This window comes from Pleurodeles waltl, chromosome 7 (assembly GCF_031143425.1).
Source record: "Pleurodeles waltl isolate 20211129_DDA chromosome 7, aPleWal1.hap1.20221129, whole genome shotgun sequence".
Lineage (NCBI taxonomy): Eukaryota > Metazoa > Chordata > Amphibia > Caudata > Salamandridae > Pleurodeles > Pleurodeles waltl.
Genome location: NC_090446.1, coordinates 712,251,352 through 712,269,025, shown reverse-complemented (window position 1 = coordinate 712,269,025; position 17,674 = coordinate 712,251,352).

Sequence of the window (17,674 nt, the reverse complement as noted above, 5' to 3'; positions counted from 1 at the left end):
GACATCCCTAATGCTATGGCCACTGTTGTTTGAAAAGACCCACTTGCAAGGAAATGGAGCACTGACTGCACCTACACTTGAGGGGGGATTCCTGTGGGATGGAGGATTGCTGACATCAGGTCTGGCTCCAACTGGGTACACAGTTCCTGGATTGTGGCACAGACAAGCCTGTATGTGATAATCAAATGTCGCTCCTCTATTGTCGACAGGTCCACCAACGGTCGGTACACCGGAGGATGCCGCCATCTCCTCACATGTCCCAGCGGACGGTGCCTATGAAGGACAACAGAGAGCACAGAGTCAAACAACTCAGAGGTACGTACCCACAGTTTACCCAGAACACCAATCATACACAAAAGGTGGCCTGTATGTGTGTTGAGTCTAGGCCTAGGTATGTGTGACGCAATTGGAAATTAAGCCATGTGGGGCCCTGAAATGGCAGCTGTCTGACCTGTAAAGTGGGACAATGGGATGTGAGGTAACTGCGCTGGCGTTGTACACCGTTGCAGTAGGCGGTAGAAGACTGCGGCGCAATGTTGCTTTGGTTAACATTGGACCCTATGGGTTCCAGGAGCCAATGACGATGTACGCCGGCGGTGACGGTACGCACCGCCGCGGACGTGACCTCCATTTTCTATCTGTTCAATCAATCGATACCTGATCTTCGACAGTAGAGGACCTACACTGCAAGTGCTGCTGTGACCTCGGTCTGGAAGAGACAATGGCTTGAGTGTCTGGGGAAAGGGCCCCTGCCTTCACATCGGAGGAGTTGGAGAAGCTCGTGGATGGGGTCCTCCCCCAGTACACGCTACTCTACGGTCCTCCAGACAAACAGATAAGTACACAGGGAACATGTTGTATGGGCTATGCCTGTGTGGAGAGGGCTGGATGGAAGAAGGAAGGGGGGAGAGTGATGCGTGCATGAAAGACGGTCAATGCATGTGCCACATGGCAAGGGTAGGGATGGGGGCCAATCACTTTGACGGTGCAGTTGGTAATAACTTCTCTTTTTCCCCTGTACATTTCATGTAGGTCAGCGCCCACCAGAAAAAAGATATTTGGCGTGCCATCGCCAAGGACTTCCGGACCCTGTGGGTCTACCACAGACGGATCACCCACTGCCGGAAAAGATGGGAGGACATTCGCCGCTGGAGCAAGAAGACCTCAGAGGCTCAGCTGGGGATGGCCTCCCAACGTGGGGGGGGGTGCCCGTCGCACCATGACCCCCCTGATGTTCAGGATCCTGGTGGTGGCCTACCCGGAGTTAGATGGGCGTTTGAGGGCATCACAGCAGCCACAAGGGGGTGAGTACACTCTCATTCTGCTGACTTTGCACGCAGCAGAGGTGTATGGGTGGGGGAGGTGGGCTGTGGGTTTCCCAAGGCCATGGCGAGTTCCATAGGCAAGGCCCCTCCGTAAGGCAGGTCATGTGGCACCCCAGCCCACCTCTGTAGAGTGCCAAGTACACCTAGTCATGCCCCTGTGTCATCTATGTGTGCAGATGTCGTCCATAGCCTTGTAGGCCATTTCCCAGGAATGGAACAGTGGAGCCCAAGAGCGTGGCGTAGTGCAGGGGGCTTCTGTGTCTGTCGTGTCCGCCAACAGTAGCGGTAATGCATGCACTCAACATGTCTTTCTTTTGTCTTCCCCCCCTTTTTGTGGTCTCCCTGTTCTTGTGTGCATTAGCATCATCAGGCGGAGGAGCAGTGGCACCGAAGCACGAGGGAGCTGCATGCCAAATGGCCCTGGAGGGCGACACTACAGAGTCTGAATTCACCAGTGGGACGGAGGGCGAGGGGAGCTCCACTGCGGGGACAGGAGCTGACACCAGAGACACGGACTCGTCCTCTGATGGGAGCTCCCTTGTGGTGGTGGCAACATCTGTGCCCACCGCATCTACAGGTACAGTCGCCACCCCCCCTACCAGCACCGCCCTCCCAGCAGACCCTCAACGTTCACCCCGTGCCCGCTCACCCAGGAGGGTGGGCATCACCTTCGCCCCAGGCACCTCAGGCCCTGCCCCAGTCACCCCTGCTGCCCTCAGTGAGGAGGCCATTGACCTCCTCAGGTCACTCACTGTTGGACAGTCTACCATTGTGATTGCCATCCAGGGTGTAGAAAGGCAGTTGCAACACACTAATGCATTCCTGGAGGGCATTCATTCTGGTCAGGCTGCCCATCATCGAACCCTGCAATCTCTGGCCTCAGCACTGATGGCAGCCATTGTCCCTGTCTCTAGCCTCCCCCTTCCAACTCCCTCCACCCAGACCTAATCCCGTGTACCCCAGCCTGTCCCAAGCACATCATCAGAGAAGCATGCATACACCTCAACACACAAAAGTAGCTCAGGCAAACATAGGCACCACACAACCCACAGGCACACACACAAGCATCACACACATGCAGACACAGCAACATCCACTGCCTCCACTTTGTCCCCCTCCTCGTCGTCTGCCTCCTCCCTCCCAGTCTCGTCTACACTCTCACCTGCATGCACTACATCTACAGGCACCAGGACTCACACCAGAACAACCAGCACCACACCCCGCTCACCTGCACTCACCACCTCCACTCACATTTACACGTCCCCTGTGTCCTCTCCCAGTGTGTCTGTGACGCCCCCTCCCAAAGTACACAAACGCGGGCACCCACACACCCAACATCCATCCACCTCACGACAGCCTCCAGTACCTGCATCTGCACCCAAAACACCTAAAGTGACACCTCCTACAACCACCTCCTCTTCCTCCACTCCCAGACCCCCTCCAGCTACCCATCCCAGTGTTCTTCAGAAACTGTCCCTCTGCAAAGTTGACCTTTTTGCCCCCACCCCCACCCCTCCAATTCATCAGTCCCGTCGTAGCGCCTCAGCCAAAAAGCCTCCAGTACCAGTGGTGCGTGTAACAGGTGTGTGGAGTGCACCGGCCACCAGGGCAGGCAGTGTGACACGGAGCCAAGGCACTGCCAGTCCACCCCCTGTAAAGGCTCTGAAGTTGGAAAGTGGCCGACGGGACCAGGTGAAGACTCCTGGAGGCAAAACAACTCACAGGGGTCCTAGGGGGATTGCAGAGTCAGCTGTGACTCCTCCAAAGGTGGGGAAGGGCCCGAAGAAGTCTACACAGCCTGGTGTGAGCATCACGGCGGAGAAGGGCGGCATCCTTACCGGCAGCCGGGACGCCACCGCCAGCACCGTCGTCACTGGTCAGGAGACCACCGCCAGAGTCATTGCCCAGGAGGGCACAACTATCGTCACTGGTCAGGAGACCACCGCCACCGCCGGAGTCATTGCCCAGGAGGGTACAACTATCGTCACTGGTCAGGAGACCACCGCCAGAGTCAGTGCCCAGGAGGGCACAACTATCGTCACTGGTCAGGAGACCACCGCCAGAGTCAGAGCCCAGGAGGGCACAACTATCGTCACTGGTCAGGAGACCACCGCCACCGCCGGAGTCATTGCCCAGGAGGGCACACCTATTGTCACTGGTCAGGAGACCACCGCCAGAGTCATTGGCCAGGAGGGCACAAGTATCGTCACTGGTCAGGAGACCACCGCCACCGCCGGAGTCATTGCCCAGGAGGGCACAACTATCGTCACTGGTCAGGAGACCATCGCCAGAGTCATTGGCCAGGAGGGCACAAGTATCGTCACTGGTCAGGAGACCACCGCCAGAGTCATTGGCCAGGAGGGCCCCGGCAGCCACAGCCCCGCTGGGCAATGAGGGACCGTCATGCCACACTCCAATGCACAGGTCAGAGACCACCATGCCAAAGCACCGCTGAACAGGGCAAGCACCGCTGAACAGTTCTGAGACCGCCATGGCAAAGCACCGCTGAACAGGGCAAGCACCGCTGAACAGTCCTGAGACCGCCATGCCAAAGCACCGCTGAACAGGGCAAGCACCGCTGAACAGTCCTGAGACTGCCATGGCAAAGCACCGCTGAACAGGGCAAGCACCGCTGAACAGTCCTGAGACCGCCATGGCAAAGCACCGCTGAACAGGGCAAGCACCGCTGAACAGTCCTGAGACCGCCATGCCAAAGCACCGCTGAACAGGGCAAGCACCGCTGAACAGTCCTGAGACTGCCATGGCAAAGCACCGCTGAACAGGGCAAGCACCGCTGAACAGTCCTGAGACCGCCATGGCAAAGCACCGCTGAACAGGGCAAGCACCGCTGAACAGTCCTGAGACCGCCATGCCAAAGCACCGCTGAACAGGGCAAGCACCGCTGAACAGTCCTGAGACCGCCATGCCAAAGCACCGCTGAACAGGGCAAGCACCGCTGAACAGGGCAAGCACTGCTGAACAGTCCTGAGACCGCCATGCCAAAGCACCGCTGAACAGGGCAAGCACCGCTGAACAGTCCTGACACCGCTATGGCAAAGCACAGCTGAACAGGGTATGCACCGCTGAAGAAGGAAAAGACCGCCATATCAAGCATCGTTGTCCCATGTGCAGCTGGGACAGTGATGGGACAGGAACTGTCACGGGGAGACTAATCCAGTCTAGGCACCAGTTCCCCTCCAGAACCAGTGGAGAGATCCATCCACTACCTCTGTCCTTCACAGGATGTAGCACTCTGGGCACCAGTCCCCCTCCAGAACCAGTGGAGACTGTTATCTACTTTTGAGACTGTGGCTTTGCACTCCCCAGGATTGAACAGTGGGCAAAACAACCACTGTAGAGACTTGAGAGACTGTGGCTTTGCACTCCCCAGGATGGAACAGTGGGCAAACCAACCACTGTAGAGACTTGAGGGACTGTGGCTTTGCACTCCCCAGGATGGAACAGTGGGCAAACCACCCACTGTAGAGACTTGAGAGAATGTGGCTGTGCACCCCCCAGGATGGTACAGTGGGCAACCCACCCACTGTAGAGACTCGAGAGACTGTGGCTTTGCACTCCCCAGGATGGAACAGTAGGCAAACCACCCACTGTAGAGACTTGAGAGACTGTGCTTTGCACTCCCCAGGATACATCAATGGGCATGGAGCCCTGTCGTGGATGTGGCGTGGTGCTGTAATCCGGCTGAGGTGCCCCCCCTTCCCTTCCCCCTGAGGTGCCTGTTGTTTTTCTCTCTGATGCCCCAGCAGTGTTCTCTCCGTTTGTGGACAGGTATCTTGTGTGGGCCTCGCTCATGCATTTTTGGCCTAGTGGTGCATAGACATTGAGATGTGCATATCTGCACTACTTCTCGTAATGTATATACCTTTGTATGAGTTTATATATATCTGTATATATTTGACGCATGTATTTTGATACATTACAATGTTTGCACTGATTTCGTTTTGTCCTTGCATTCTTCCGGGGGTGTTGTGGGTTGTTACAGTGCTGTTTGTAAATGCATTGGTGTGTGTGTTGTAATATGCGGGGGTGGGGGTGGGGATGTTGCGTGTGTGTCACCCTGACTTTTGCCTCCCCCGTCCCCTATGTCATAGGTGCAGTACTCACTGTTGTCTTCGCCCCGCCGCAGCTGCTCTTCATAGATGAGTAGGAAGAGAAGGGCCGGTAGGATTTGTAATTCCGGCTCCATGGTGTCCTCCTTCCTCGTGGGATATGTTAAGGTGAGCGTTTTCCCATTGCAGAAACTGTTTCCGCCGTGTTTTTATCCATGGTGAATCCGCCCCGGAAAAGGTGGCGGATTGGCGGGTTGTGATACTATGGGCGGTACATTGTCTGCCGCCTGTCTGATGGCGGTGACCGCCGCGCTGCTTGTCTGTACCGCCGTGGCGGGTGGTGTGTTAAAGTGGCTGTCTTTGTTGGCGGTTTCCGCCACGGTCACAATTCCCTTTTTTTATCCGCCGGCCTGTTTGCGGTATTACCGCACCTTTAACACCGTCCACCAGGTTTGTAATGACCACCAAGATGTTTAGCACTGGTTAGCAGTGATAAAGTGCACAGAGACCTAGGGCCAGATGTAGGAAAAAAGCAAATTGCGACTTGCAATTTGCGAGTCCGTGCGACTCGCAAATTGCAAGTCGCAATTTGCTATGCAGAAAGGTGTCTCAGACACCTTCTGCAACTCGCAATGGGGTCGCAAAGACCCACCTCATAAATATTTATGAGGTGGGTCGCAGTTTGCGACCCCATTGCGAGTATGGGCACTCACGGGGATGGTGGCCTGCTGGAGACAGCAGACCACCATGTCCGTGACTGCTTTTTAATAAAGCAGTTTTTTTTTTTTCTATCTGCAGCCCATTTTCCTTAAAGGAAAACGAGCTGCACTTAGAAAAAAAAACCGAAACCTTTTGTTTCGGTATTTTTCAGAGCAGGCAGTGGTCCATAGTACCACTACCTGCTCTGAAAAATTGTTTTTGTGATCATTCACAAAGGGGAAGGGGTCCCATGGGGACCCCTTCCCGTTTGCGAATGGGTTACCATCCACTTCAAGTGGATGGTAACAGCGATTTCATTTGCGACCGCTTTCGCGGGCGCAAATGAAATTGCTTAGCATTGCGAGTCGCAAATAGGAAGGGAACACCCCTTCCTATTTGCGAGTTGGAAATGCATTTTGCGAGTCGGATCCGACTCGCAAAATGCATTTCTGCATAGCAGAGAGGCTTTTGCGCCTCGCAAACGGCGTTTTTCGCCGTTTGCGAGGCGCAAACCCTTTGCTACATCTGGCCCCTAATGCCAAAAACATGAATTCAGAAAGCAGGAGGGGTGAAGTCAAAATGTTTAGGAGAAGACCTCACCAAGGATGTCATGTTTTTTTTGTGTTTTCCTTTATAGCCATGCTGCATATCATCAGTGATGTTTTACAGCATAGCTAGATACCACTGGCAAAGTCAATAGATCCTAAAGACAAGACCTAATGGCTTCACCAGTTTTTGTTACACATTACATTCACATGCTCACCCTTTAAATTACCTTTATTTATAGCTTTATTGTTGCATTCGAGGTGCACAATGTTGGGCCATGAATTATAATGCAACAATGACGTCCCGCAGTACGTTATGAGCCATTTTACAACATTAAGGGCCTGATTAATATTTGAGGCATTATTTATTGCCCCTTAGAAATAATGATACCAAGGGGTACATTATTTATTGGGTGCAATAAATAATACCTCTTTTGAGTTTATGATGAATAACCTGCAGATTTTGATGTTTAACGCACCAGGATCTGCACAATCCAGTAAATACTGTATGTTTACACCTGTTAAATTTCAGCAGGTTTGGCCTGCCGAAATGTAATTGATATTGGGTTATTTAATGCATTCAATATTTATCGGATTTGGTAAATAAAACAAAACTCGTAATTCTGTCCAAACAGCATGGGTCGGAATTAACCACCCAACTTGTAACCAGGCTCTGTGACAGAAATGTGCTCGAATCACACAATATATGATACTCTCTATTATTTTATGATTACTTATCTCTGTTTGCTAACACCTCTTTTCACAATATCGTTCACTTTCTTATCCATTCATTGATTCTTTCTTACATTCACCCACACCATTACACCCAAACATGATAACCTTCTAATTAAAAGCCAGACCTATGGGCTTTGCATCTTGCTTTTTACATTGTTCAGCAACTGCAAAGTCAACCTGCTCTGCTGCATGGAAGATGGTATCTAGTGGGCTTTTTGCAACATCACAGCTTCCAGTGGCGGCCGGCAATTTTAGGAGGGAGGAGGCGGGCGGGAAGAACACAACACACACTCATCCTTTCACACACAGACACACACGTACGCACATCCATTAACAACACTCATAACATTCAAACATGCACGCACGCACCATTCATTTTAAAAGTTCACACACACTCATTCTTTCACACACACACACATGCACGCACATCCATTAACAACACTCATAACATTCAAACATGCAAAAACGCACCAAACATTCATTTTAAAAGTTCACACACACTCATTCTTTCACACACACACGCACGCACGCACATCCATTAACACTCATAACATTCAAACATGCACGCACGCACCAAACATTCATTTTAAAACATCTCACACACACACACACACACACTCATTCTTTCACACACGCATGCACGCACATCCATTAACACTGATAACATTCAAACATGCACACACGCACCAAACATTCATTTTAAAACATCACACACACACACACTTACCTTCAGCCTTGAGGTCCCAGGAGGTCAGCCCTTAGGTCAGCCAATGAGGGAAGGCAGAAGTCCCAGCCTCGTAACAGAGTGGGATGGGGTCAGTGAGACTGCTGACCCTACCCCACTCTGTGACGAAGTGTCACTGATTGACACTTGCCCTGGGCGCATCAGGGCTTAAACCTGAAGCACCCAGGTCGAAGTCAATGGGTGACGCTTTCCTCGTCACCCAGGGGAGGACCTCGAGACACCTTTGCTGAGCCGAGGAGGTCACGCCCGTAGGAGCTGTGACCTCCTCAGCCCAGCAAAGTTCAGCTCAGGCAGCCAGGAGTCTGTTCAATCACGCATGTCTCACTCCTGGCTGTCTGAGCTGAAAATGAAGAATGTCTGTCAGGCTGACCTTTGTTCACCCTGACAGACACTCATCATGAGGGGCAAAATGTGGTGGGGCGTAGCCCCTCCACCCTAAAGGACGGGCCGCGCCTGACAGCTTCCCTCTTTTCTACTGCCTAGGCTACAAGGAATGCGCACAAATATTTTATTTGGCCAAGGCTGGACTGGAGGAAACCAAAAAACTGAAACAGCCCTGGCACAAATGTTCAAACTAGGCCGACCATGCGGGATTCAGCGACTAGGTTTTTTTTGGTCGTTGCAGCATAAGCGGCTGGCTCGTTGTGCTCTGAAGGCTGCCCCTAGGCCAGCGTACTAACGATGGAAATGCCAGGTTTGCAGAATGATCAGTCGGGTTCCGAATTCGGTTCGATAATAGAGAGGAGGTATACAAAAAAAACACACCCCATGTAGGTGCCAGGGGTCAAATGCAAAGCACGCAACCTTTGTCCTGATCGCACGATCAGCTGGAAGCAACACGAGAATGATATGAACCGACTTTCAATCCGCCTCGAAGTCAAAGGGGACAGGTATTCAGCACTCAGCCTTCGAAAAATGTGCAAACATGTTCACCTGTTTCAAATATATCTCTACTAAGAGCTGGAAACGAGCCCTTTATTATTATTTTTAGCATAATTATTAACCAGGCAGTACCGTTCTTTTAACAACCCAGTTTACATTGTGTTCTGTAGAATTCACTACATCTGTAGCTTGCAGTTGACACTCGCTCTAGGGAATGAATGCAAGAGGAGACCAATCCTTGATTCCTCTTAGCCCTCTCCAGCAGCGAGCTCTCCCTTCCGTGATGCAAAGCTGCGCTGGAAACTGATGCTAACATATGCAAGAGTTGTTGACTCCCTGAGTTGAAAAGGTGCTGGAGGGCTAGATGTATGTGAGATGGTAACCCATGTGAAAATACCAACTATTGCCTAGTTTTATTGCTAAATGCTTAGGACTGTGACTCCCTCTGCTTTACCCAGCACAGGAACACATTTCGTACACTGAAAATAAAAATACACAACAGACTGAGCTCCACACTGTACAGATTATTGCATCCAAACATGATACTGAGACAGACAAAATGCAGAATATGCAGGGGCGTAGCGTCATGGGGGTCTGTAGTGGTACACCCCGCTAATAAATTATTTTTGGTTTAAAATAGTTGGGTACAGATGCTTTCAGCCGATATGGGGAGATGTCTGCCGGATTTCACCAGGAATTTTTACATTGATTCAGACACAAACGCACACACACACTGCCTCTCAGTTTTTAAAGTCTTCAGAAATATTGTTAATTTTACAAAATGATGTGTTTCCCCTCTCATACTACCCTTACCAATCCGCATTCTGCTCCCTTTACACTTCCCCTTAGGCCCCTCCAATGCACCCTTCTTACCTATAATGTATTTTTACATTATATGCCAGTCTGATCATCGGAAAATCTCAAGCTTACACACCCCCAGTCTTACTGACCAAGCTATGCCCTTGAAAATCTGTCAGACTTGTAGGTATCGAGGACATCCTCCACACTTTGATGAAGTTCACACTGTTTTTATTGTCTATCTTGATCTTATAGTTTCGCGCCATAGTCAATCAAATCATGTGAGACACTTTCAAATTCAGCATGTCATCTAATAAAAAATGCATAAGGTTGTTCGGATCTGACTCCTTTCCTTTAGGGAATTCTCCTGGATCAATAGTAGTGGCTATTCTTTTAAATCTTGAACTGCAGGATAAATTACTTAGAGAGCTTGTGATATCTGTCAGAACTATGCTGACAACATGCAACGCTTGCTTATAGTGGATCGTGCTGAATCTATCTCCACCATCAAATCATCACTTCAGGCTACTAAAAATTGTCCAGAAAAGAAAAACCTCAAAAGCAATAGATTGAACAGGGAAGTTATCTTTGTATCCCTAAATCTGACCCAAAAAATGTTGTATGCTTGAAGACATGAGAACAGGAGTACTGCTTCTAATTTAGGAACCACTGTTGTCATTACCTTGGGTTTCCTCCTCAATGAACACATGGGTGAGCACATAGAAGCAGTGGCTAATTCTGCAATATTTCCACTGCAAAAACTCAAAAACAAGAAACATTCACTCCCTGGTCATGGTCTGAAACCAGCAATAGATGCTGTGGTATTATTCCACCTGGATTATGATTCAGCTCTCCTTAACGGCCTCCTGGAAAGCAGACTTGAAACTCTAAGACCCTGGTTACAATTCAGACAGAAGGGTATCAAACATGGGATACTACTCCACCTGGTCAAAAATTGCTCGATGTTTCCACCCCTGAATTTACCACATGTGAAAACTCTGGACCTGACTTTATCTGCCAGACTATCAGCCATAAAATTTAATGTTGTGGCTTGGGCTATGTGTAGCCTGTCCTTGCTCTGTGGCCGCCGCCCAACCCCTCCCTGCAGGCGGGGGATGGAGGGGAAGAGCATTACGTGTATTTATTGAGCACATTATCAGCTGAGAGGGTGCTGAGCAGATGCTAGTTAATTAGTTAATTGAAAAGTCCGGTCTTCAGCTTCATGTGGAATTCAAAAAAAGAGGAGGAGGCTCTGATGTGGAGTGGGATGTCGTTCCACACTTTATGAGCAATGTAGGAGAATGCCCATCCTCCTGATCTGGTTCTGTGTATTCAAAGGATGTGCATGAGTAGGAGTCCTGTGAAGAGGAGGATTCTGGATGGTTGAATGGTGGGAGGAGATGTTAGGTACTGTTAAGGTAGGTGGAGCAGATTTCGGCTCAATCACAGTACAGGAAAGAACACTCGTCGCCACTTACCACCACTACAGAAGACATCTGCATCTCACTCACAACAGACTGAGCCCATGTACCCTGACTGCAGCATCATCAGGTAACTCATTGGTTACCACAATTCCACACTCAACCAAAATATCAGGCCGGGAACCCAGACACATTTCACACAAGTAGGAAAGTAGTTCTTTATACACATCTTACACAATATTGTACAGCAAGGAGTTATTGCTCAGCAAACCACAGTTGTATTTGATAAAATTGTCCTACGTTTGCCAAACTGAAGCTTCCCTAGGTCTATGCTGTAACACAATTGTCATGAGCACCCTCCTAATTTATTGAGCAGAGCCAAACTTATTATAATAGCTTTACTAAGACTCAAACTAAAACCTAAAATAGAGGCCAGACTTTGTCAATCAACACTCTGACTTTATATCCTACAACAACTAAACAACTTCCTCAGATTCACCTGACTTCATCTCTTAGGGTCAGATTAAGGGTCAGGCAGACCTTCACATCTCGGCGAGATACTGCTCCGCCTTATCCCAAGTACCCTGATTCACAGGGTGTGAGAAGACTGGGTCTGATGTTATCAGCTGGAAAAGACTACTGCTAGAATCAAGTGCACATGGAGAGGGGTTACAATCATAAAAACAGCATAAGAACAGCACAGCGCCAGCTGTACCCCCACACACGGTTACGAAGGGACATGAAATGCTTGCCTATGGCTGCTCACCATCTCCCTTACTCTATGACAGCTGCTCTGCCTGCTAAAGATCCCTGCTCACATTTTCCAGCTGCTCAGTGCAGGTGGAAAATTGGAGCAGAATAGTACCCTCACTGGGGAATCCATTTGCCTAAGCGGAAACAATAATTCTGGGTCGGTATGCTACTCACCCATCCAGGGACAAAAACTTGCTATTTGTATAAGGGTGCAATGCCTGGCTAAAAATGGTGGTTCCTCTGCTCCTTACATTGTAAAGGAGTGCAAACAAACAACATAGTACCCCCCAGTCACAGTGTCATATTTATGTTGCATCTATTGATTCAGTGCATATCAATTCCAAATTGGCTCCTCAGAGACCACAGTTCTTAACAGTAGTAGTGTGGTACATAATAGCCTTAATGCCAAGAGCAGATGCAAACACTGCTTTGATGCCCAGGCCCAATGACAGGGTTGGCTAGTTCAGCTTTAAAATGAGCAGGGGAGTAGCTTGGTCAGTAACATTTTGGGGGGATGAACTTCAGATTTCCCACCAATCAAGCAGCGCATGAGGGGGACTTAAATGTTAAGGGGCAGAGCATGTTGCTAGACACAATCTTTTTCAAACTAATGATTTTTTTTTAAGATCTTCAAAACAGCTGAGAGAGTGAGTGTGTGTCTGTGTGTGTGTATGTGTGTGTGTGTTTTTGCCTATGTGAATGTAATCATTCCAGGTGAAATTCAACAGACCCCACCTGAGACGCACTGCCATTCCCCATCAAGCAGGATTTCCTGAAGGTCCTTGGAGCCTGTTTCGGAGGAGAAAGTGCAGTGGCGAATTCATGGGACGAGTGACTGGCAAACACGAAACAGAAGATGGGACTTTGGATCCTCCGTAAGCTGACAATCAAAGGGACGACTTTGGTCCTGCGGAGCGAGACCCTGCCAGTGCTCCAGTACATCGCTCAAGTGTGGCCAGTGCAGCATCGAACCATCAAGGCCATCAAGAGAATAATCTTCTACTTTATCTGAAACTCCAAGATGGACAGACTAACAGGGGAGGTGATGTTCAAAACCCACGACAAGGGAGGCAAAAGAGAGCCGGACATCACCACAATCCTGAGGGGAGTCTTTGTCTGCCACTACATGAGGAATACCCTAAGGACTGCAGATGAGAGCCATGTCTACTTTCTGATGCCATGCTTCTTTCTGTTGCCAACATGGAGGCACGTCGGATGGGCAGAGTGTGCAAGTACCATCCCCTACAACTGGCATACCCCATGGTTCTGCAAGGGGATATTGAGGCGTTTAGTCTGGTGGGTACCGCCCGAACCACTTGACTCTGAAGATCATCCAACGACAGGTCCGTGCAAGGGACATCAGCAAAACGATTGGCACCCTCCTCTCTGCCACAGCGGACCATGTGTGGGAGAACATTGCCTCCAAGCTCATAACCAACTACCACAAAGTCATTGCCTGGATGGCTATCCAAGGAAGACTGCCAGTGAGAGCCTTCATGCACGCAAGAAGGCTCAACCAATACAAGTCGATCCCAAGAGAATGCATCACAGATAGACGTCTTACCATCTCTTCTGGGAATGCACGTACGCCCAGGACCTGCCGAAGGTCCTAAGCACAGGGCTCAGGCCTTGATACCAACACCATGCATCACAAACGACTCTATGATGTATGGTTTGTCACCAGGGACACACACACTCAGAGACCTCCAGTACTGCTGGAGGCTCCTGTGCTGTTTTAAAAATGTTCTTCTGTTTACGAGAAACCCCCTGATGGTAGGAAAGAAAGAGGCATTGACCCTGGCCTGCAGGAGGAGGATGCCCAGCCTCCTGCGTGAATATGCAGCACTGGATAGATCAGATGATGACAGTGATGACACCTGAAGACTGAAAGGGGTCCACTTTTACCCTCACACGGGGGACCCTGGAGGGTGTTATCTCTTTTTTCTTTTCACTCTAGGACCCGAAAGGCGATCGGGGAGAGGAGGATACAGATGAAGACAGATAGAGTAAATGTAAAGTGATGTAATGGAATACATTATTTGTTTACTAACTTTACCTTTTTCCTTAACAGGTAAAAGGTCAAAGAGATAGCTTGTACACAAGTTGTCAAGTTTGTTACCTACGACTTGCTATCAAAGAGGTCTCTGTGAAAGGCGATGATTGTATCTGAACTAAATACCACTTCCACAAATGTAAAAAAAAGTATATATCACTCTCATTAGTATTTCGAAACATTGGGTTCCACATTGCACATAACTAGGCCCTTTGGTCTTTTGGTGATTTTGTAAGCACAGTGACTGTTAACAGCAAACACAGAAACCGCATCTTGAAGATTGCATTTCCTGGAGGTATGTGCACAGAAAATAAAATCACTGAGTACCAGACATGACGTGCCAGTTGCCAAACCCACGCTATTTAGCACAGTTTCAGGAAGAAGCCACAGTTAAAAAATGAAAACCCTGATACGATAGTGACTATTTCTGTATAGCATTGAGGCAAAATCTGTTTCAAATATGGCTTTGAGTAACGTGTCAGAAGTGCGCATTTCATGTGTTATTTTTTTAAGGGATTCAAAATCTGAACAGGAAATACAGCAGAAACTTACTGAATCCTCTCAAAATGTTGTGTAGAGTCCAAAATGTGTCAATCAACAGGTACACCATCCTCAGTAAAAAAAAAAAGAATGTTTCATACTACCAGCCGCCATGCACCTACCAGAGAAAATGTGATGGCAAAGATTGGGATGCCCCTAATGATATGGAATCCCCGACGTCACGTGCCTGTAGTTCACCAAGCCCCAAGGTGGTATTTGCTGCCTTACTGTTACTTGCCCTTGCAAGTAGAATGATGGGGGTGGCGCAGTAAGAATCCTAAGTATTCCTTGAGCCCTGAGAAGTGAAGAGGGTTCCCACCATCCTCGACCCGAGGAGCCATGGAAATCCCTGAGATCGCCTTCCCTAGGATGTGCACGCACTCCCACACGTAAGCGCAGCCCTACGATTTCCCTTGCTGACACTGAGCAATAAATGTGACACCCTTATACATCCAGGTCAGTGTACTGTGATGACACTGCTGAAGTACTAAGGTCAAATTGGCACAGATAGCCCTTGGCAAGAGGAGTTTTGGAGAGGAAAGGGGTGAGTTTATTCACTGCACAACAGTATGCAGTGCTCACAACTAAAATGTATTAAGGCCCCGATTATGAGTGGGTCAGTGAAAGATGCATAAAATCCGACTCTCAAGGTTTCAGAAGTTATCATGTGTGTTAAACTACACCCACTCATGGATGTCAGTTAGTGGTCGCCTGGGGTCGCAGATGGGACCCCTGCCTTGTGCCTTGAGATCCCTGACATTTCTCTTGCGACCTCTGGCCTCAGAGAGTTAAGTACAAAAGGTAAACAGGAGGCTGAGAGCCCTGGTTGCTGCCTATAACTTTAAAGGGAAAACATTGCCATCTTTCTTCTTTCAATCATATTTATGAAAAAAGTGCAGAACACTGCTCACAGCACAGTCTGCTGAAAGAGGCAGGACTGAGTCAGCAGGCCACTTCTCTCTTGTCAAAGGCCTTTCAGCCGTATGGGGCACAGTAGCCAGTTTACAAGAGAGTATAGTTCAAGTTGTGTGCTTGTTTCACTTTCTCTACTGGTTTATACAGTGACCATGCAGTGCCTCTGATCTAAGGCCTACACAAAAGCAGGCAGTTCCATAGACAACATAAGTCTCTTTGTATGCATCCTGGCTGCCTGTCTAAGACCTGTAAATGGGGCTGGCAAAGAGAGCCTGTATACTGACCCTGTACTCCTCCTGTTACAAGTTGTTTTTAATTTTGTTCACTTAAATAACCTGCCTCACTCGGATTCCTTAAAATCAATACAATAAAACAAATATCTTAATTGAAAAGATTTAGTCCTGCAAATGTCATTACGAGTGTATGCTAAATCTAAACTCTGCAGGCGGGAGCTTACAATCGAATTGCGCTTTCTGTATGACTAGGCATTTTTGATACTCTATTTAATATCTCAGCTATCAGGATAGGTGTCTTACACGCTGCAGACTTGTGTGCACACACAGCAGCCAGTGGGACCCACACTGTGTTCCTCATTTACTAACACTTTGCGCCAGGTTTGTATCTCAAGTGACCCAAACTCACTGCAAAATATTGTAGGATTTACTTTCCAGTGTAAATCATGATTTGTAGTGGTACTCTGCTCTCCTTATCATTAAGTGGATGCACCATGGGTGGTATGTGGATGTCAGCATGCAACCACCAATGGGTTTTGATGCAAATACCCACCTCTTAACATTAGTAGACAAGGGTTTGCACCAAAAAATTACACCTCCTTCAGGCAGGTGTAACTGGAGCACCTTTTAAAACTCTCCACATTTTCCAACTTTACGTGTGTGCTGCACTGAACAGCCCACAATCAAAGGGGTGTGAGAAAGTGGGTTATCGGTTGACTGGGGTGTGAGTTCTGGTTAAGCAACAGCCACAATCCCTGGGTAGCTTGCTTGGCAGAAAAAGCAGTCAGGCTTAACTTAGAGGCATTTTATAAAGTATTTTTGAAGAACACAAACAGTAATTAAACTGAGAACACAATGCAAGAAAAATCCCAAGCCAATTTAGAAAAATAGAGTAAATGTTAATAAATTATTTGACACCTAAATGACAAAAATTAATTCAGTAGAACAGGAATGATGAACTTTTAAAAGATATAAGCGCCAACTACATACATCTGCTAGCGCAAGACTGAGTTAAACTGGAAAGGTAGGGCTGACCGCAATGGAGGGTGGTTCGGGTACGAGAAGCAGATTGGGCATGGTAAGTGCCTACCTTCGGACATATAAAAAGTTTGAGAGAAAAATGTCTGAGAAGATAGAAATTCAGGGAGGCAAGGCTGCAGGAGTGTTCAAGGAGGGAATGTCATCATCAGATGGCCAAAGCGTCGAAATGGAAGTCGAACATCTTCCTGGGAATGAATCAGAAGGCTGTAGCCGAAGACAGTTCTATGAGGTTAGATACCCCTTTGGCGAAGGACCACTGAAACAGATTTGCTGCTGCATCGAAGAATGTAGTGGGAGAAGCCGCAAAGTCAATAAGACTGGCGATGCGCTTCGAGAGGATAGGTGAGCAGGTTGGTCTTGGTCTTGTGCTGGTTCTCAGAGCACTTTTTGGCCAAATGTTGTCTAAGGCTTCACTTTTGAAAATTGGCAATCTGGGCATCTTTAGCACCACGATCCAGGGTCCAGGAGTGGATGGAGACATCTTGGGGGATCAGGACTCACTCATGCTGGTTCCAGGTGCGGGTTCAAGATGGTGAAAGTCTGTCATGTCCCTGTGGCTCTGAACAGGAGGCCAGAAGACTAACCCTTGCAGTTCCTTCTGGTTGTCCTGGGTGCAGATGTAGATGCAGGGATTAACAGTAGGGCTGACCTCTGAGGGTTCAATGGAGGATCCAGTCAGCAGGACAGTCCTTCCAGGTACAGCAACCATCTGGAAGAGTGCACAGCAGGTCACAGCAGCAGGTAGTCCTCTGAGAGTCCTTCCACAGGTCTAGTAGTGAACTGAAGAGTGGGTCTGAAGTTCCTATTTCTGTGCCCTGGTGCCCATCTCCTAGAAGGTGGGAGAAGTTTCTTGAAAGGTTCTTTGAAGGTCTTTGAGTTTCATGACTCCCCTGCCCAGGCTCCAAGCTGGCTGCAGTGA